Below are 23,156 nucleotides of genomic sequence, written 5' to 3'. Positions count from 1 at the left end.
TACATGAAAAGGCTAAGATGAATATATAAAATACTCATTTTTTTCATGATGCTGAAATACTGTGTTTTCACTCTCCTGGGGCTGTAAATGAGGAGAAAAAGCATCAAAAAGTTTTAAAATATCAATTAGGCAATGTAAATCTTACACTAAAAGAAATATTTTAATTGATGTGTTTTTAAAAGTAAAATTACAAATACAAATAAGATGTGAATCATTTTAAAGTATGTCTGAAAAGAACAAAATTGAGCATATGATAGTTTAAAGCATGACACTTAAGGTACTATAGTCAGAACTTCCTTGTTTCTGTGGACTTTTAGTTTTCAAATGTTCTGAAGTTTATAGGTGTACTTGTCGGTAATACCATTATCTAAATTTTCCCATTTTTGACTCTGACCATTTCTCTTACGTTTCAAAAGAAATCATCTTTTTCATGTGCAAATTCATGAAAGTTTTCAGGCTTACAGCAACCTAGGTTTTATAACTGGCATTGAACTTGGTGCTCGGGATAGTGAGTTATCAGGTTTGTGTTGTAAGAGGAAAATTTCTTTCTTCACTTTGGCTTTGGATCAGGATCAGCAAAGAGGAAATGACCCACAGGAAAGCAGCATGAGTGTTTACTTTGCGTGGTGGCCAGCTGAAGTCCTCCTCCTACGGGAAGCAGTTCCTTTTCCAGGGCTAGATGTTCACCTAAGTCTTCCCTTGCTTCTGGGACAATTCTACATAGCAGACCGGAGAGAATCACAGAGAGTACAGTAGCCATCTTCTAGCATACTTGCTATAGAAATTAAGAGTATATTTTAACACTGGATCCCTTAAGCTTTTCTGAAAACATAGTAACTATGACCAGAAAAGAACATTTTAATGAGACTAGAATAAAGAAAAGCACAGATAGACTTTTCTTTTGAGAAAAAAGATTATACAACTTATGGCTCTCTGCCTTGGGAAAGTTCCTATGATTCCGGTCCCAAAAACATCACAGCAAAAGTTATTTATTCCACATTTTGTTTCTGCCAGGAAAAGAAATGTGACTGGTGCCTTATTTTTAAAAAACATTTAAAAGTGGAACTCAAAATCTACTAAAGAGAGAAATTGCAAATTTTGAGAAAATTATTTATCCAAATCTCTACCTGGTCAGTGGACCATTCACAGGGCTGCCAAAAAGAGAAAGGGTAACTCTGGGTGTAGAAATAAAGTCAGTTGCTATTTTAAAAACATTGAAGAGTGAACCAATGCTAAACCACCGATAAATTCTGCTCCCATTAAATTTTTTATATGTCAATAAGTTACATGCTTTGCCCATCAAATATCTCAAAGACTTTGGCTACTATATTATTTTAGCTTCCAAGAAATCATAGCCACTGCAGGGAGAGCAATTCTGTACCCATAGTAGGCATTCCTAAATATTGTTGCCTTCATTTTCATTTCATACTTTTTTAAGTACATAATCATCTCAGTGAGGTTAGAAGGGAAACAAAGACCAAGTCACACACCTCTAGAATCACATTTCTATTAGCAAAGGGATCTTCTCCATCACAAAACACCAGTTGCTTCTCTCTCTCTCTCTCTCTCTCTCTCTCTCTCTCTCACACACACACACACACACACACACACACACACACACACACACACATACCTCATGCTGGTTGAACACAAGACCAGTAGGTGTTAAGTGAGTGTCTGAAATTTATTGTAAAAGAATAATATTTATTGTAAAATTTCCATTTTGACCTAGCACCATTGGGTCCTATTCCTTGGTCCTATTTACCTGCAGTTAGGTTTTTGGGTCTTTAGAAAATTACATTGAGGTCAAAGACTTTGATTTCTCTTTGAAGATTTTTCACTAATATCTTCCCTGCCCAGGAAAGGAGATGTACAATATTAAGGATGGACATACAGCATTCTAACTCAAAATGATGAACTCTGAAACCAGACAACCTAATTTTAATTCTGGCTCTGCCGATGTCCCTGTTTCCTTGAGCAAGTTACTTAGCCTTTCTGGGCTTCCATATTCCAAAGTGAAAACAAGGACAGTAAAGATATTTGAACTATTTAAACTTTTCATGAGAACAAAATGAACTAATGTAGAGAAATTTTTCAGTGCCTCGTATATGATAAGTATTGGTCTTTTTGGTAGCTCTTATTATTAAGAATAGGTCTGTACATTGCATACAGCTATCAAAATGAATTAAAAGATAATACATCAAGGAAAAATATAATTGCAACAGTATCCTCTAGGAGAGCATTATTGTCCTTATAAAATAGTTACCAGTATATTGATAATTAACAACTACGCCTACGTAGATCAACAGTAGTAGGATGTTAAATTACAAGAGGAAGCATTAGTTTTGCATGACTAGTGGCAGAAAAACCAACAACCAAATAAAAAAGCAAAGATTTTCAAAGTTTTATGAAATTTTGGTTTTATGCCTTCCTCCTGAATAACAGGATGCCAAAGCATTGTTTATCCCCAAGTAGTAAGCGAGCTGCTTGCCCTGTCTCCAATCCACCCCAGAAGTGTACTTACACCCCAGGACACCGCACCCACCGTGGTGTAACAGTGTATGTCTTTCCTTATTTTCCCACTCCTACTATGCTGTGAGCTCCTTAAAGGAGGAGTTCATGCCTTACCCAATCCGCTCCTCTTGGTCTCTTAGAAGCTGCTCTACAGACTCCCTTAAACACTTACTTCACCTGGTATCACGTTCTCCTGGTTTTATTCCACCTATTAGTGAATCTCTTTCCTATTCCCCTGTTCACTTCCTTTATCTCAACCCATCCACCTCACCGTTCAGTTCCTTGGGTCCTTTTCCTCATTTAAATTCATGTCCTGGCTAATCAAATCTAGTCTCGTGTCTTAAAATATTATCACATACTGATAATTTATATCTCTACCATCCAAAACCTCAGAACACCCAGTCAACTGTCCATGTAGATGTCTAACAAGCACTCAGACTTCATTTGTCCTAACAGAAGCTTTTACTTCCCTCAATCTACTGTTTTCTTGGTCTTCCCCTTATAAGTACATGGCCATCATCTTCTGGTGGTATCCTGACTCTCTCCTCCGGTATATTTCTGTTGTAGCCAAAGCTGCCACTTTGCTGTTCCTGAAACACACCAAACTCCTTCCATCCTTCAAAATTGTACACTTGCTATTACCCTAGCCTAATGTTTACCCAAGACCCTCCTTAGTTTCACTTGACCACACTGTTTAACACATGTGCACACACACACGCACACACACACACACACACACACACACACACACACACACCACACTCCTCCCTGACCTTGTATTTACCTGTCTTCCTTTCCAATGCTTCACACTGCATGACATTATATTTATACGCTATTCTTAGCTTCTAAAACCAGAATCTGTCATATAGTAGACTTTCAATAGTTATTGAATAAAATTAATTAATCTTAATTATCTTGGTCCCTTCAAAACTTAAACAGTTCCTGGTCCATTAAAACTTTGATGAATAAATGAACAAATTGCTGGCCCAATAGGTATCTGTTTAAGAATGAATATATAAAATATTATGCTTATTATATTTTTAACTATTTTGCTCACACTTTAGATAATTGTGTTCATCTCTACTGTGACTGTACTAGAGTATTAAGTTGTCTTGACCTAAGTGAACAGTGTCACGTCTATTGAATAGTTATCTCTATGGTGTATAAATGTCACTGGGAATATTCCTCTGTTGCTTACATTCATCAGCTAGCCTAGGACCAGGGAAATGGCCCAGCCAGGGTCTGCCTGGCAAGCGTGAGGTTATGAGCTTGATTCCTAGTACCAAACACAAAATAAAACAAAAGCTAACCTAAACGTGGGGTGGTCAACTCAAACACGTGTAGTTCATACTGCAGAGCATGCTCCAGAGTAACCCCAAGTTTAACTGAGGGCTAGAACTAAGGGTAGGGGGACTGGGATGAAGCATAAAGGTCACTCCTGTGTGTGACAGTGTATCTAAGAAATATCTCCAGAACCGCCTTCCTATCCTGCTTCCGGAAAGACCCTAGGTGTCCTGGAGCTCTCACATCTTTAGCTTTGGGTTTTGTAGCAGACTCTTCACTGGTAAAATGTTCTTATCTATGAATGCTTCACATGAACCATGACATAAAGATAGAACTTGCATTTGATATTAGTTGGGTTGTGTGTTGGTTAGATTGTATGCATGGCTCTTACATTAGTGGACATGAGTGTGTGAAATAAGCCAATTCCAGCTGAAATCTGTTTACAATACGCTTGATCCACCATTTCTCTCATCTTCTATATTGAAATGTATTTTGTCCAAGGGTCTTTCTTCCACCACTCACACAAAGAACTGAAAGTCAGTTTTAACTTTTGCCACCACACTGAGTGGCAGTCAGCCTGAGGCGGACTCATCACATCCATAGTGGCCACAGCAGGGCATGGTGGTGAAGGCTGGGGAGACAGGCCCAGCCACAGGTGGGTGAGGGGCAACATACAAATAAAGAGTGAATAAAAACAAAGGCCCAGGCTGGGGATTTAGCTCAGCAGCATAAGCACCTGCCTTGCAAGCAGGCAGTCATGAGTTCGATCTCCGGTACTGATAAAAACGAAAAAGACCAAAAAAAAAGAAAAAAATTTAAAAAAATAAAAATAAAAAGGAAAACAAAGGCCCAGGCTTACAGAGAGCTGTGACGTAGTTTTGTCCATTTGGGAAATTTTACTCAAGAGTTTCCTTGCTTTTCCTGAAGACTCGAAGAGTCTGTTTAAAAAGGATGTTTCTTTTTCTGTCAGCAACCTAAGCAACTCACAAGGGACCCTAAAACTAATCACCACATTCTTAACCTTAGATAAAAATACATGAGAAGGTCAGGGAAGAAAAGACCAAAGCAGACCAGCTGAGTCACTAGCTCTGTTTCTGCAATCAAAAACTCAAAGTCCCCTATGATCCTCATCCCCCAGTAACTGTTTCTGAGGTGATGTGATTTGCAGGTACTGCTTTTTCTAGACTCTGGGAGGATACACTGCAGACCCAGGGGCAAGAGCCCACAGGCAGTGCCCCCTGCAGTCTGCACCACAATGCCTGGACTGGCCAGCTCCCCTAAGCCCTCTAAGGGTAAAGCTGTTTTCAAACCCAGTTGTACTACAGACATAGTAAATTGTGAGCTTCTTTTCCAGGAATGAGAGAGAACACTAATAAACAGTAGAAAAAGAAAAGTACGCATGTGTGACCAGAGTAGCGTAAGAAAGTTCTGCTCCAGCACTGAAACAGCCTCTGTTCAACATGACCCCGCTATAGCCAGCAGCACAAGGACTGCGGACAGCTCAGGACCCAGTGAATGGGTCCCGTGAACAAGACTGTTAGCTCGGCACTTGGCTGCCTGGCTCCATGGCTCCCTGCACTGTGCAGGGTAGGAAATGCTTCATCAACTGTCTATCTAACACCCACTGAAGCTGGGCTTCAGACACTGAAACTTCTGGGATAGACTTTTCAAAATCATCTATCTCTCCCTCTTCCAGTGGGATAAATAGCAAGATTAGCTCCAAGATGTGTCATGATCTTGGCTGTTAAGGTTCTTGGGTATTATGCAGTTGGCCAGTTTACAAAGACCTCATGGAGGCAAGTGACAAACCAGGCCTCTCAGGGAAGGACAGGTGAAAAAATTCATCAGAAACTGCCTCCCTCATTTATCCTGACACGAGACCCACACGGATCTATGGAAGGCCCACCCTAGTGTAAAGATAAATTCTCCTTTGGCTAAACATGTACATCCCAGAAACAAAAGTCCATGACACCTTCTGGGTTGCTTAGCAGAAACCAAACTTCATTTTTCAGTGATAACATCATTGGGATAAAAAACACCTTGAATTTAATAGGCACCAGTGCTGAGTCACGGGCTGGCCTGGCACTGTCCCTGAATACTCTGAAGCCCACCTATTTGGATGTGCCCAATTTTCACCAAGCAAAAGGACACAATTCATATGTCATATGCATATACTGGGCATTTTATCTTGGCTCACAGTGCAGCATTTTTCTGAGGTGCTTTTCATTCCTAGTCCCAGTATCAGCATCCATTTCATTAAGGTCATGTGTGCTCTTACAGAGTGTGGTGGTGGGAATCACAAAATAGACTGCTCCTAGGAGCCACCTGGGAAGCAGTCACAAGAGCTACGTACTCACCAGCTTGCTGTGATTTTGGCATATTTGAAGGATCTGTTGGGGGATTTCTTTTTCTTTTTTCTCGCTCTATTTTGGTATTGCCCGTAGGGTCCCACACATGTTGAAGAATTTTCATTGGTCAGTGATTTTGCTCACAATGATTCTATGAGATGCGTGTTACTTTCTCACTTTTACTGATGACAAAAACAAGACAGAAAGATATTTATCAATTTTCCCAGGGATAAATTGTTTGTAATGGAGTAAGTGAAGGCCATAAAATAATAGACAATAGAAGCAGTGCGTAGGTTTATAATTAATGAGGTGTATTTGAAAGTCACTGTTAGGCTTTGCCAACCTGCTATAATAAATAGATACAAACACCTAAGGGATTGATACAATGGCAGGGCATTCCTTGCCATTGTTATGCTGCTGGTCCAGAATCCAAAGAGATAAGGCTGCTTTCCTCCAGATGGTTACTCAGGGACCCAGGGTGCTTCTGTCCTGTGGCCAGACCATCCCTGAGCATCTTGTCAGTATGTGCACCCAATGACCATAACGAGAAAGAACATAGCAAAACCTGAATGGACAGTCATGGACTAGGACTGGAAGTGACATTCATCATTTCCAGTCACTCTGCACAGCAGATAACCTAGTCACAAGACCATTCCTCACTCTAAGGAAGGCTGAGAAAACCTAACTTTGTGTCCAAAAAAGAAAGAATGGAGTTGTATGGAAGGCAGCAATTTCTTCTTCAACATTTCTAACCAAATATCTGTACCCACTTTTCCCCACATGCGAAGCAGACACACCATTTCCCAGAGGGATCACCCAAAACCCCTCTGCATTGCTGCCACCACCCCAAAGTCCTAAATGAGCACCAGGGTAACTATTGAACTAGATGTGATTCCTCATGGCCTAAAACAAGACCAGTTATCCAGCCCATCAGCACAATTACCCCTTATACAGTGGCGACATGAGAGGAGCAGAATGACCAAAGCGTTCAAATGCCCCTTCAGAAAGGGAGGAGCAAGAGACACATAGCAGTAGCAGAATCCTAATAGCAAGCACTGGGATGACCCCCACCCTGGCAGTAGGGAAGTTCTCAAACTGATCTTGGTGCTGTTCAGTGGGAGAAATATTTTTAGCCATCATTCTCAACTGTTCTGGCCCAGCCCTCTGCAAGTTTCTCCCTTGTCCATTTTCCTCTTGGCCCACATGTGACTTGGGCCCTGGAAAGTATGACTTTCTGAGGGGCCACACAGTCTTCTCAGTTTGCTTCTCTTTCATGGAGTGGGGCCGGGGAGTATCAATTGTTATGGTCACAGGTGTGTATAGTCCAAAGTTAGTTTCTTTGGAAATACAACTCCCTTGAAAACTTACTAGGCTTCATGTAGCCATGTGCCTGTAACTATATCCAAGAGCAAAGTGTGTCCTTCCTAGACACCGTTCCTAAACAGAGAGCTTTATTTTCCTACTTCCTTTTACTCTCAAACAACTACAGCTACTTGGAGGCTGTGCAAAACAGATTCAGGGAGGGCAACATCTGGGTCTTGTCTTCAAGCAGAGCAGATACTTTCTGGTTTCGCAGGGAAATTTAGTAGACATCTATTGCTCAAATCTTTTTTAATTGGATCTTCTGTTTGTAAATTCCAGAAACAATAACCTATGTGGTCATTGATACCTGTGTTCTGTCAGTCTCTGCTCTATAAACAATTTAGCTCTTCCATATATTGACAGTATATTCTGATATTGTCTTACTAAACATGTAAAGTAACAATGAATATACACTAAGAGTATAGCTTATTCTGAACTTGTCCTAGAATGCTATGGACTCAGTGAGAGCTAAGCTTACTCTCCAGGTTTCACAAACGCTTCACCACAGTATAATGCAGAGCTTCATCTACCCAGCTTGTACCATCTGCCTCCCAGCAGATAAGCCAACAACATGCTTTTTAGGTCTTTGTAACACTGGTAGCAAACCACAAGATCAGCAAGGAGGTTGTAACAAACAGATCCAGATATCTAGTGAATCACCCTACTAGAATCTTATTTCTTGATAATATCAGAGACCTGGGCAGGTGTTCAAGTTGGTGAGATAGTTCTGTCCCATATGGTCATTTAGAGATCTACGTTTTTCCATCTTGGATTTGGCCACTTCCAAGGGCTTTGTGGTACCTGCATCTAGATAAGAGACCATGAAAGACTAAGGAGTGACAGGCAGGGGTGGAGGCATAGGCCAGGCCCACAAATGGCACGCCTATTTTCTGTTCATTCTCCCAGAAAGAACTTGGACTACAAGCCACTCGCAACTGCAAGGGAGGCTAGCTATGTGCCCAAAGAAGGGACAAAGAGATTTTAATTGATATTTGTCAATCTTCACCATAGTCACTAAATTGTAATTACTTATATCAAATATAAATATAAACATATAAGCTGCCTAAGTACCATGTTTAATTAACTATTCACCTGCAGGTAACATGCTATACGCATATTTGCCAAACTTGCCTCGTCAGAAGGAAAACTACTTGTTAAAAAAAAAAAGGCAAATTCTTGGGTTTAAGCCAGCACTGCCAAACCAGACCGATTACCAGAAAACAGAAAGCTGTGAACACAAATTTCAAGAAGCATCAATGCTATTCCTTGTTAGGTAGAAGCTAGGAAACTGCTATTTTGTTGTTCAAAACTATTTGAATATCACAAATTTGTATACATCAAACTAATGTAACTTAACAAGTTCATTGAATCTTTTTTTATGCTATACATGTGCCTATAAATCAAGCCAAAGGAGCAACTATATACTCAACCATCAAGCAGTAAATGTAACTTAAAAGCAAATGTACATATAACAGTTCTTGACTTGAGAGCGTCTAGCAGATTGTGTGAAACAGAAGAGGCTTTTAGAATCTCTAGGAAACAGCTAGCAAATTCCTAAATGAGGAAGTAGAGTGCTTTCAAAAAGAATCTGCACCATGGCTAGGACATAGGGGAGGCCCTGGAAGGAGACCCAGGAGGCTAAGAATCAGCAGGCACTGGGAGTGGCTGGCACAGGAAGCTCAGAGCAGCAGCACGGGCATGCGGGGATCACACAGTGTCACAGTGCAAGACCAATCAGGCAGCCTTGAGTGTGAGGTGAACGTGATAACCACTGCACTACAGAAACTCGGTTGGGCAGCCTTGAGTGCACGGAGATCCACCTATAGGAGAAAAGCCTTAAGCTTGGGCGGATACTGAAAGCTGCCTTAGCACAGATCCCTCTTTCCCTGGGGACCACTGCCCATAAAATAAATAATCAGTGTGACTGTAAGACCTTCGAAGGGGTCACCAAGGAAAGCTGGAAATCTATTGAGACTTTAAGCAAAGGATACTTAAACAAACAGAACTGAGGATATTTTTGCTACAGTTCTGCCTTGGAAAATGTTATTGCTCTTCCATATCTATCCAGCCTTGTGGTTATAAAATGAACAGTACACATCTGTTTCCCCTCTGCAAACCCTTCTGTTCTGCTTCGTGCTTTGACCTAACGTGTGAGGGTAGAGAGAAAAAAAATGGAAAACTTCCTACAGTACAGTTTCTCTCAGTCCAAAAATGTTTCCACTTGAGTGAGAATCTGGTTCCTGAAAGAGAGAGGGTGTAAATTCTGGGAGAGGCAGTGATTGCACAACCGGAAGTCAGCTGCTCTTATCTGGACAAGCACTGGACAGGCGATCCTGCTGGAAGGGACCCAGCCTTCCTCTGGAGTCTGTCAGGCTGAATTAACACAAAGGGGGATGGGGCCTCAGGACACAGTCCTACTTGCCAACAAGGAAGAAGTAACACTCTGTGTGGCTTAAACAAAATGTTCCACAATGCACAAATTGATTCCTGATCCACTGGCCTAAGGGTTAATGTATTACCAATAAAAATCCCAGTCAGCTAGTATTAAATAGCAGTGTTTCCTGGATGTCAGGTCCCGCACAGCCTTTGCTGTTATGTTTGAGCTTCACATTGTCCCCAGGTAATAGGTAGCCCCATCTGACAGATGACAAAAACGAAACTCACAGAAATAACTTCTCCAACATTACATGGCTAGGAAGTGGCGGGACTGAGATCTGAATCCACCAGGTCAAGTGTCACCTCCTCCGTGAGGCCAGGGATCCTGATTAGATTAGATCCCCTTTCAAAACCAGTTTGTTGGGGGCTGGGGATTTAGCTCAGTGGCATAAGCCCTCGTGAGTTTGATCCCTGGTACCGATAAAAAGGAAAAAGACAAAAAAAAAAAAAAACCCAGTTTGTTTACTGTTTACTGTTTACTGTTGTTTACTGTAGTTCTTATCTTATTTAATTACCCATTGCTAGTCTCCCTAAAATACACACTTGCTGCCAGTGAAGCTCTTCCTCCCTGTTTGCTCTGGTGTCCCTGATGCGTGGGAATGAGGCTATAAGACCCATCTAGAAATGCTCATTGCATAACTGAATACATGAATAAATCAATAAAAGATGTTCAAGAGTCACATTCTCATAGCCTTGCACTTCATCGACGTTAGCACTTGGGTGACTAGTCAGGAGATTTTTCCTATGTTGAAATTATTTTATTCTCCCACATTCTAAAAGAACATTCTCTAAGGCTCATGAACATACACTGAAAAAGATCATATTGACCTTGTTTAAAACCATAAATTTGGGGGCTGGGGATTTAGCTCAGCAGCATAAGCACCTGCCTTGTAAACAGGCAGTCATGAGTTCGATCCCCGGTACCAATAAAAAGGAAAAAGACAAAAAAAAAAAAAAAAAAAAACACAAATTTGCTTGGATTGTTGGCACATGCCTGCAATCCCAACACTTGGGAGGCGAGGCAGGAAGAAAGATAACCCTAAGTTCAAGACCAGCCTGGGCTACATAGCAAAACTCTTTCATAAATAAATAATAAAACCACAAGATCCTACTTTCAAAATTCAAATCTGTGAGTTCTGAGTGTTTGCCTAGGCATAAAGTTATTTTCCTAATTATATTAAAGATTTTTATTATCTGTTTTCCTGATCCTATATCCCGAAAGTAAAAAAGTCTTCATTCCTTAAATTACATATGCTTCAAATAATGAGATTAAGGGCTAGGGATATAGCTTAGTGGCACAGTGCCTGCCTGGCAAGCATGAGGTTTTGAGTTTGGTTCCTAATACCAAAAAATAAATACGTAAATAAATGGAAATAGTAAGACTAATTGAGAAGAAAAATAACAAGCAAGCAATCTTTGCTATGTGCCATGTATGAACCTGCTAAGCATTATGGATAATGTCTATAAAATGTAAGTTCATCGTAGGAAGCACTGCATAGCAATTTCCAGCTGGTCAGCTTGCAAGAGGCACAGTGGACACGTTCACAGTGCACCAACACGGGGGCTCTGTCTACGCGGCAAGGGCAGGGTTATCAGGAGAAAGGAAGCTGAGCTTGCTCCCCCTTCCCTTCCGATTGGCTTAGCTTCCACAAGGAGCCCTAAATTTTTCTTTCCTCAACTAAAATGAGTTTCATATGACGTTTGCAATAGTTCAAGCTGATTAATAAAAGCCTTAAAAATTCTTAATCATAAACATGTTTTTAACCAAACTTTTCAAAAGCACCAGAGATGGGTGCTAAATCTTATATATCAATATTAAGTATAAACTTTGCTGTAGAAGTTCTGCTCTGTTCATTTCATTTACTATCCCCTTAATAATACTCCATGCTGAGTTCTCTCTTTTTGATGAAATAAAGCTCTTAGGCTGTAGGTCAGAACCATTTCCTCTTCCTCGAGCTCAGCAATGATGAGAAAATCTCATTCTTATTCTCAGAATAATGGCTCTGCATGTATTTGAAGACCAAGAATGTGTTCATCCTTGTTAGCCTCAGACCATACATTTTTTTATATGCCCAGATTCTCCTAACTCCCTTCAGATTCGATCTATTCTCTCTTTTTAATGGAAAACTTTTTTTTTTTTTTTTTGGTCTTTTTCCTTTTTATCGGTACCGGGGATTGAACTCACGACTGCCTGCTTGCAAGACAGGCGCTTATACCGCTGAGCTAAATCCCCAGCCCCAACTTCTTATGACTTCACTTCAACTCAGTTACCACAGTTTGCCAGCACACTGTAGCTTTTACAATTTTCTCACAAGACCGGTAACTATGTCGACGTGGTTAGGTACAGTCTTAACAGGATGTAAAGGATTGAGCTAAAGAATATTTTAGATCATATCTATCTTTCTTTCTTAGAATTCATATTAATTTAGGTCAATTTGACTAAATAGAGAACCAAACTCACCAATGTGAGAGTACCACAATTTAGCTTCCAATGTTTTAATAAATCTGCAGCGAATTCTCTTCAGGTTTACGTATATCATAACATCAAGCAATGGCTTTCAAAAGGCAAGATTTCCTTGATTCTACAATCAAGGTAACTATGATATCCTCATAAGACCTCAAGGGGCCACATGTGTGACACTGGAGGACATCTTCCCTCTTGGATCCCTAGGTTGGCTCACTTTTGGTATTGTAAGACATGTTTTGGTTGCTGTGGTAACCATGGATCCCTATGCTTTGCAGTACTGAATAAGCCATCCTTTTAACAGATATTCTGGTCTCACTAGGATTTAGTAGGTTATAGATCAAAAATCACCCTGAGTTACTGTCACACTTCATTCACTTTCCACCACTTACCATACTAAAATTTTCTTAAGGGTCATATATACCAGGCAAATGTCCCACTTACCAACTTCACCAATTACTACAGGTTGAATTCCATTACACAAAAATACTCTATGCTAGAGGATCTAGAAATCAGTGGATTTTTCTGGACCTAGGAAAAAGTCATGGGCTTCAAATGATAAACCCTAAGGCACCTGCAAGAGATCACAAGTCATCTTGGTCCTAACTACATTGCCAGCTGGCTTAAATATAGTAATACACACACAGCAAAAGAAATTACTTCACACTGTGTCTGTTTTTGTATGTTGGTCCAAGAGTGATCTCCAAAATGTCAACTGATACCCAAATGTTAGTTCTTAAGGTGATATGAAAAGGGAAAAAGGGAATTGGGAATATAAATAAACAGATGCAAAGCTTTTAGCGTCCACATAATTGGAAAAACACATTTTGCTTGCCTGCCATGTCACAAGAACCTGGTAAATGTACTGCCTCACCTTTCCCATCTTTCACCATTCCATGTGCAGTTTAGGAGCCTATTTCCTTAGAATGAGGAAGAGAATTCTATGATAATAACTTAGCTTCACTTTGAGGCCCAAAGTCTGGTTATCCCCCACCCCTGGGAACTGCAACTAACTCAGAGCTCCGTTGGGCAGGAAGAAAACACTTAGAAGATAGAAAGGACCAGACAGAAAGGATCCACTTGGCCATTAAAAGATGAGAGTCTTTTCCTATTTCTTTGCAAATAGACACCAACAACCTTGAAACAAAGTATCACATTGAAGATAACAATATGCAAAATATTAATGAGTGTTAATCTCCTATTACTTTGTTTTGAAATTCTGTATCACCATTGTTTTTGTTGTTTTAAAATAATGTATCCAACAATGGTGAATTTAAAGGATTTAATTTATACCTTTTTTTTCTCCTTGTAGTTCTTAAAATTAATAATATAGGACCAGGGATATAGCTCAGTGGCACTGCGCCTACCTGGCAAGAACAAGTTCCTAAGTTCAATTCCCAGTACCAAAAAAAAAAAAAAAATCAGTAATATGCTAATTGAGAAAAATTTTGTTTGTTCTTATTTAGCTCTTTAGTGTGTGTTCTGCCACTCCTTTTTTTAAAACTCCTACCCTTTCTTCAGTATATGCATGCAAAGTTTTCCTTTTCCCATAAATTACTTCTACCAGGTGGATCCCACAGGACGGGGAAAGCACATGTCCAAAGCTGTGGCATAGCGACTACAGAACCAGCTCCCGATAAGCCAAACTTCATGCGAATGCTATGTAAATTTTAACCTGTATCAAGGAAAACAGGCTCAAGAAATATTTTAATGGTAAATGTGAGAATCATGGAAATTCAGTTATGGAAATTATGCTGTGATGCAAGGAGAGTGAAGAAGGACTGCCTATTTCTTCTTGGGTGAATTAATAAGTGATTCTGAAGAAACGATGGCAGCCTATGCCGGAGCAATGTCTATCAAATCTATGGAAAGAGAAAATTATGTAAACTGTTTCTGTGATTTTTCAAGGACAGTGTTCTTTTGGCCCCAACCCCTTGGTCTTTTTTCCATGAATATCCATCATAATTTTTATTTTCCTGCAGACAGCAAGCCTCTGCTGTAACTCTCCAAACTTCTGCTCTTGTCTCACTTTAGCATCAAAGCTTAGAGACAAGTAGAATCTGTGTGTTCTAGGGAGGAAGACAATCACAGGAACTCCCTCCTCCTTGGGGGCCATGTCTAAGTGACATCTTTGCACTACCTCAGAGATGGATTTCTGAAAGCAGGATCTGCCCGAGTCCCCATCTATTAGGAACAGTAGACACCAAACAGGAGAGAGCTAGATATTCTTACAGAAGGTCTACGCGTTCCTTGGAATAAAAAAGGCTGATGTTTTCACTTGATTTCCAAAACTTCTGCTTCCTTTATACACACTGACATTAAATGCCAAACATGCAGAAATCAAAGAACAAAACTGGAGTTATTCATACACTATGCTCCATATCCAAATATCTGTATTGTTGTGCTCAGTCTCTTGAGGCAATAAAATTCCCCAGTCTTTCCTCTCCCTCCTCCTCTGGTGTCTCTCAGCTGTGCAACATCCCCCCCAGAACAGTTGCTTTTGTGTCCCCTGCCAGGATATTCCTCCAAATGAGACAAGCCTCTTTTCCCCAAACAAGTTCTTCTACATGGCACTTGGCAGTAAATGCTGATTATGGGTCTGTAATCAGAGAGAATGGTGACACAACATATATAGGACTTTTTCTAGGGCCTGCAATATAATAGATGTCCCAGTGATGAGCAGTGAGCTGTATATAACCTACGGATATGTACAAAACTAGCAGATTATGGTGTGCACCTGTGAACCACAACTTCTGGGGAGGCTGTGGCAGGAGGATCATTTAGCTCAAAAGTTTAAATTCAGCCTGGGTAATATAGTGAGATTTCATCTCAGAAAAAAATACATTGCTATAAAATGGGGGACTTGGATTAGAGAAGTTTGAAGATGTCCTTGCCGTACAATCTCCACCCTGGTGGTGGCATCACACTTCACAGGATCTGAGTTGATATTAACATGGATGGATCCACTTCCTAATGGGAGCAGCATGATACTGGTTAACTTCAAATCTCAAGAAAACAATGGCAGAAGACGGTGATGCTTCTGAAAACTCCTTTGCACTGCTTTCAAGCTGTGTTTGACCTCTAGTCCTCCTGAGTTCTGTGAATCTGGAGACACAAAGGAGCAAAGGAGAGGGAAAGGAAGGAGGCGGAATAATCCAGTAGTCCCACCTGCTTTCAACTCACCTATCATTATTGAATGACAAGTGACAAGAATGAGTCAGACCAGAATCTGAAGATTGCAGACAATCAAGTGACCCTCTGGTTTGTTTCCCTTGGAATTCAGAGCACAGGTCATCTGTGGTCCTCCACCCCATTCCTCCAGGCTTCATGGAGGGCTGGGTGTAATTGAGAAGGAACAAAAATCAGCCATCTGAACCATTGCTTTCCTATTGGTCTAGGAAAGAAGTCCAATTTTCCCATCATGAGGATTACACCCCTCTTCTCTGTGCTAAACCCCCACCATTGATAAATGACTCTTCCTTAGTGTTACACATCGTATGCTCTCATCGCCATCAAAGCTCACATTTGTGCATGACATGTGTAGCCATTATCCTATTCTGCCACCATCTCAAGAACCTATAAAGTACACAGAAGGGACACATTCAGCAGGCTGAACACTGTGCCCCCAAAATCCCCGCATTACCCCCTGGATAGTGCTTTACTTATGGGGAAATCAATACCTGAGGAGTTTCCTGAAAATGCTTTCACATACTTACAGTGTTTAACTTCCTTATATATCTCATCAGCTTGGTAATGGGAAGGGTATTTAAACATACTTGAACTTCAGGAACACTTCTTAGAAGATAAAATAAATACACTACAAATTACTATTGTTTTCAGTTGAGTGTGAGTGTGTGTGTGTGTGTGTGTGTGTGTGTGTGTGTGTGTAAAAGAGAGAGAGAGAGATACAGGCGCTACAACTCTTAGTGGAACAAGGGGAAGATACATTAATATATCTCCCACCATTACCCTTCAAGGTCCCCCAAACAGTTCTGTTTTTCCACACTAGAGTTAAATCTCATTCTTAAAAGATGACTTCAACGTGTTTTTATTTTTTTTAAGAAAAGATGATAATATCCATGAGAGCTCTTTAAAAGTTTTTATAGTTTCTTTTCATGCTCCAATTTCACTCAACTCTGAAAGCCTTTAAAAATACTTTGTTGAGCTTATTTATTACCATAAATCTCTCTATTGTAATTTTGCATTGAAACCAGTATCTAGGAAATTACCTGTCTCCTTGACAACAGGATGCAGCAGAGGTCCCCGGGCAACTAATCCATGTTAACCAAACACCTCCAAGAAATCACAAATTATAGAATGTACGTAAAAGCATTTTGTGTGCTGGGAACCACTATAGAATGTTATTGTTTCTTATTAGTAATAAATCACTTTATGTATTAAATGTGCTATAGTCTAGAAGGACATAATGTGCAATTAGCCACAAACTACGGCAAAATCATAAAACCCAAGACATCCTCTTTCCCCCACACTGCACCTCTAAAGATGCAGTTAATCGTATTTGTTCTTTCACACATGCATAAGCAATATGGGCTCAGAAACAAAGCTCTCTGCATCATGCACTATAACTTACACATGCAGTCTTCTCCTTCCTTTTATGGATAGAAATGCCTTAGCTGTTGGCATTATCTCAGTGACTAGAGGGGGAGGGGATCACCAGAGCACAGATCATCCAGCTGCAGTACCAAAAATTTTTTCTAATAAAGCATGTAAATCTATTTTTATGACCTTACAAAGATTCACAATAATACAAACATTTGGATATTAAAACACTCTATTCTAAAGACATAATACAATTGTACTGTTTACTGTTGATACTATGCCTCTAGCAATTGGCTGCCTAGTAAAAATCTAGGCTTACTCTAAACCAAATTCATAGAGTAGTTAATATAGTGGTCCCCCTGCTAGAAGCTACATCCCAAGACTCTAGTATATGGATCAGACTGTAGATTGTATCATATCCTATAAATACCATGTTTATTCCTAAGCATACATGCCTACCATAAAGTATAACATAAATTAGGCATAATAAGTTATTAACAATAGTTAATGATAAAGTGGAATAATTATAAAATATACTGTACTAAAAGTTATATGAATATGGTATCTGGGATAATGACTGAGAGACAAACAGGAGGGTAGCATATATAGCATAGACACATAGGACAACAAAACGATTCACCTCCTGAAGTGGGCAGAGTGGGAAGCAGTGAGATTTTGTCACATTATTCAGAATAGCATACAATTTAAAAATTATAAATTGTTTATTTCTGGAATTTTGCATTTATTATTTCCAGGCCACAGAAAGCCAAATCATGAATAAAAAGGTACTATTACATGTACAGGTAGGATAGATCCAAAATTTGTTTGGTAGATTTTTTTCTTTTTTAGTCACCCACAATCTAAAGAACTTGAAGTATATTTTGATTCAAATTTCAGCCCATAGTCATCTGGCTCCAGGGCAGAGAGAATGGTGGGAGAATGTGGCAAAGGAATGCTGCTCAACCCAAGGCCACCAGGAAGCAGAAAGAGAAGGTGGACGTGAGAGAGGGGATACATCTTCCTGATCACACCCCCAGTGACCCACCTCACACTACCCCTGCTACCTAACAGCACCCAAGACCCAGCATCTTTCAAAAGCCACATCTCTGAACACATGAGACTCAGGAGGGCCATCCCAGATTTAAACCATATCAGTTTTGGTTGTTTGTGCCTACTATTCTCTGACTTTGGAAATCAGTAGTCAATTTTATTCCCCCTCAGACACTTTCCCAGCCATGTTGCAAAGCCTCTCGACCCCATCACAATTTTGGAAGAGACTGAGGTCAATCTCTATATAAAACCAGTTTCCCCAGTTGCATCAAACCACTGCTTATCAGTATATAACCTTCATGGATGCCTTTTGGTTTGGGGGAGAGGTTTTCTTTTTTATTTTATTGGTGCATTTTAAATATATAAAATGATAGCCCTTGTCACAGGGAATTTGTGCCTGTACATGACATATCTTGCTTCTTGTTTTATTTTTTTGCCATTCCCTTCCTCCTCCCTCAACCCCCTTTCCCCTCTTTATTTACAAAAGTTTTGCTCCCTGTTTTCTTTCTATTCTGTTCTATTTATTTATTTCTTGTCCTTTCTTTTTTAATTTTATTTAAAGAAAGACTAAACAAAATAGAAAATGGGTAGAAATAATACATACGTTCAAAGAAAAAACAAACAGTAAGAAATCACTAGTTGATGGTTACATACTGTCCTCTTACAAATAGTTGTTCAAGATACTAAAGTGGAACATATAAAGTGGGAATTCAAACAGCAAGACTGCAAACAGTTCTGTTCAACTATGCAACAAAAACTTAGTAATATGGTTGTCAATCCTATACACTTAAACATACATGCAGTTATCCAGTTCTTCATTTATGTTGAGATTAAACAAACTAAAGCAGACTAAAAGCACTCTGAACAAAGAATTGCTGGATTTCACATCATAACTCTCCGGGATCAGCACTGGGTACTGTAGTGTCTTTTTTTCTTTTTAAATTTTATCCAAAGAAAAACAAAACAGAAAACAGGCAGAAACAATACAGACTTTCAAAGAGAAAAACAGTAAGAAATCACTAGTTGATGACTACAGATTGTCCTCTTACAAATAGTTATTAAAGATACTAAAGTGGAGCATGTAAAGTGGGGATTCAAACAGTTCTGTTCAACTATCCAACAAAAACTTAGAAATATGGTTATCAATTATATACACTTAAACATACATGCAGTTATCCATATCCTCAATTATGTTGAGATTGAACAAACCCAAGCAGGCTAATATCACTCTGAATGAAGAATAATACTATTGCTGGGTGTCACGTTCTGGCACTCCAGGTTCAGCACTGGGTACTTTAGTGTCTCTTTTTCTTCAAAGTATTTGTTCATTTCATCATGTGTCATAAGATCAGTTCTCATAAACTGTTTATAGGTTCTACACATGCATGAGTCTTAACATGTATTTCTATCCTTTCTATATTAGAGGGAGAAGCAAAACAAATCAAGACAAAAACAAAACATATTCCTATAAACACATGAAATGAAAAAGACATATAAGACCATTGTACAAGGAGTTCTACTATAGTTTCTGTGTTGTCTCTTGTAATCTTCAATAGAATTGGCTATATCATCAGACATAGTATAATTTAATATATCAGTATATAACAGTATTAATAAAAGTACAACATTGCATATAGTATAAAACTTTAAAAACAAGCAGTTATCAAACCATAATGTGTATCATGGAGTCTTGTCATCTTCAGTGTAGTTGCTTATACTCACAGACTTGATACTATCAATCATATCAGTTTTGAATAAAATCTGTTGATATCAAGCAGCAACCAGATTTAACTAAGACCAGTCATGATAAAACAGTATAAGTCATACAGGGCTCCAGATTAAGTTAATAGGAAATTAAAGATGATTACTGTGCTATATCCTGATGTTTTGGGAATAACTGTCTGTGCCCTCAGATCTAGTGCAAGTAGACAAACTGGGACAGAATAAAATCTATCTAAGCAGAGTGGTATAAGTAATGTGGGTTTCAAATCCTGTACACTACTAACAATATCTTCTGCCATGTTTTTTAAGACTCTCCCTCCCCTTTCACTTCCCCAGGGTACACTGTGCATTTTTGGGTCTCACCAAGACCCATGGTTTTAAACTGGGGGTGGGGACCTGCTATTTACCTAAGTGGTTCCGAACCTTCTATCTCATGGACTTGATTTCTCATTGTATTCCTTTACCTATTAAAGCCTGTCTTTCCAACCTATCCACCTATTACTCTCTGATTCTCTGTCACATAGGGCATTGTTTTCTCATATTTGATTTTCTGTCCATGTACTCTTTTTCATATTAATTATATTTCCTATAAATAGCATCTCGGTGGACCCTGCCTCCTGATCTACTCCACGTGTGGTTCTTTTTTTTTAATTTAGTGCATCAAGGCTATTAACATTAGAGATTATAGCCAATCTTCTCAGCCTCATTTCTGTTGTGCTCTTTTTCGACCATTAGTTGTCTGTTTGTCTTCTTCATTTCTCTTTCTGTTCCATTCATTGAGGCCTCTCTGCCACTTTTCCTGGAATCCTGGTGCTTTTCTTTCTCTTTAGAATGTCCTGCACTATTCTCTGTAGAGTTGGATTGGTTGGTCACGAATTCTCCCAGTTCTTCTTTGTCTTGACAGCATCTTGTTTCTCCATTAATTTCTAGAGATAATTTTTCAAGGTACATCAATCTTGTCTCAAGGTTATTTTCTTTCAGGGCTTGGAGTATTTCACCCCAGGCTCTTCTTGACTTGATGGTTTGTGTTGAGAAGTCTGCCGTGATTCTGATGGACCTTCCTTTATAGGTTATTATAGGTTATCTGTTTCTTGTCTCTAACAGCTTTCAATATTCTGTTCTTATATTAAGTTTCTGGTATCTTGATTATTATATGTCTGGATATAGCTCTGTTTTGATTGTAGGTGGCTGGAGTTCTGTATGCCTCATATATCAGAATATCATTTCCTTTTCCTATGTTTGGGAAGCTTTCCTTAATTATTTCTGTGAATATCCTTTGTAGTTCATTTGTTTGTACCTCTGCTTCTTCATTCACATTCTTTATTCTCAAGTTATAGATCCTCTTGTCATCTTCTAGCCTTTGTATTGTTACTGCTTGTTTCCTTGTTATTTTTAAAAAGTTTTTCCTTTCATAATCCCGCATTGCAAAACTGTCCTCCACTTTGGATAATCTATCCTTAGTTTATTTATTTATTTATTTATTTATTTTTGTCTTTTTGAGACAGGGTCTTGTTATGCAGCTTAGGCTGGTCTTGAGCTCACTTTGTATCCCAGGCTAGTCTTGGACTCTCAACAATCCTCCTGCCTCAGCTTCCCGAGTGCTGGGATTACAGGCATGAGCCACCACGCCCAGTTATCCTTAGTTTCTTTCAAGCTGATTTGCCATCTTTCCTTAGAGTTTTTAATTTCCTGGTAATCTCTTTGAATCTGCTTCATGTACTCTATATTTTCTTTATATTCTTCATCAAATGGTTCTCTCCTTTGTTTGAGTTCCTCCCTTCTTCCATCTGTGTCTTCTTGAGGGGGTGCTTAGCATCTCTTTTATTAATCTTCTTACATCTTGGTTTACTTGGCTAAATATTTCACTTTTGAACTTGTCTATGAAGTCCCGAAGATATCTCTTTATGTCCACTGGCGCCGTGTCTGATAGTGCATGTTTGCTGTTCTCATTCTCATTTGTATTTGCCTATCCTGGGCCATTGTTCCCAGGGTTGGGCCTGGGTACTTTTTCTTGTTGCTCCTTCTTCCAATCTTTTTTGTTTCTTCCAGGAGGCCCCAGTTTCTTTCTTTCTTGGTTACAATTCTTCTGAAGCATGCAGGCTAGGTGACCCTTCCCACTGCAATGTGCTAGTGAGTTGCAAACAGCCTCCCCTCTGGATCAGTCAAACTGCTGAAGCCTTCACTGTATTACTGTGCGCCACTTCCCCTCCAGGTGATAGGGAATTGATTTCAGATAATCTATTGGGTCTCAGCCAGGTCGTGTGACCCAGGCCAAGCTCACTCCACCAATCCCGTTTGGGAAGGGAACAACTGGCTGAAGTCACTGCTCCCCCTTGTACTTGCCAGTCCTGCCCAGTCCCAGAATGTCATCAGTCGGGGCCACACTTTCTGTGGAATGGCTCCACTCCCGTCATTCACCACAGGTCAATGCAGGCTCCCCACCAGCTCAGCTCTCCATTTCGCTGGCCAACCCCCGACCTCAGTGTGATTTCACCTCCAGTGAGTTGAAGTGGTGGGACCTTGGATGGCTTGGCAAGTTGCCTGCTGTGGTGGGAGCACTGAACCTTTAGCTGTTCCAATAATAGCATCGGGACTGTATCTTTGATTGGTTCTTCTCACCTTAATTTCATCTTGGGATAAGAGAATTCATCTCCCTCTGTTCGGGACTCCCCACGCTGTATTATGTTGAGTTCTAAGTTGACTATCTGAGGGAGCCTCTGTAGCCAGCTGTTATCTATCCACCATCTTTGCTCAAATCTTTTGTCCTTTCTTTCCATCCCCACTTTCTTTCCCCTTGTTCCTTTTCCCATTTGAACATTGCTTCCCATTTCCCCATATCTACTATATATTTTGGTCCTTATCTACACTTCACATTTCTCCCACCAGAGAAAATGTGATATTTGAACATATGAGTCCAATTTATTTCACTTAGGAGTAGAGTCTCTAGGTGCATCCATGTAACTAAAAATGTCTCATTTATCTTTCTTTGTGGCAGAGTAGTTCTCTATTGGATAATAAACCACGTCTTTATCCATTCATCAGTTGATAGGCATTTGGGCTGTGTCTAAGATTTGGCAATTACAAATTGTGCCCCTATAAACATGGGTGTGCATATATGGCTGTGGTATGATGCTTTTAATTCTTTTGGAAAGGAATGAGTGGATCAAATTGAATCTCTAGTTTTAGTTTTTTAAAATCTCCACACTGATATCCCAAATAATTGCACCAGTCTACAGTGCCACCAATAGTGGAAAAGGATTCCTTTTTCCGCACAGTCCTGCCAATATTTGTTATTTGTTGATTTCTTCATAATACCCATTCTTTCTGGGGTGAGATGAAATTTCAGTGCTGTTTTAATTTGACAGTCTCAAATGATGAGTAATGTTGAACAGTGTTTCGTATATTTATTTGCTATT

At 39.6% G+C, this 23,156-nt stretch overlaps 1 protein-coding gene across 4 annotated transcripts in view; it reads left to right on the top strand.

Moving 5' to 3' along the window:
* Window positions 1-23,156, top strand: part of Rhoj (ras homolog family member J) — a 124,065-nt gene that overhangs the window by 1,210 nt on the left and 99,699 nt on the right. The gene's annotated exons all lie outside the window — the stretch shown is intronic.

The sequence above is a fragment of the Cavia porcellus genome, unplaced genomic scaffold (genome assembly GCF_034190915.1).
Source record: "Cavia porcellus strain 051 isolate PalLab524CR breed Dunkin Hartley unplaced genomic scaffold, mCavPor4.1 scaffold_31, whole genome shotgun sequence".
Lineage (NCBI taxonomy): Eukaryota > Metazoa > Chordata > Mammalia > Rodentia > Caviidae > Cavia > Cavia porcellus.
The sequence above is the reverse complement of the archived record's forward strand: the minus strand, read 5'-3'. Positions and strand labels throughout refer to the sequence as shown.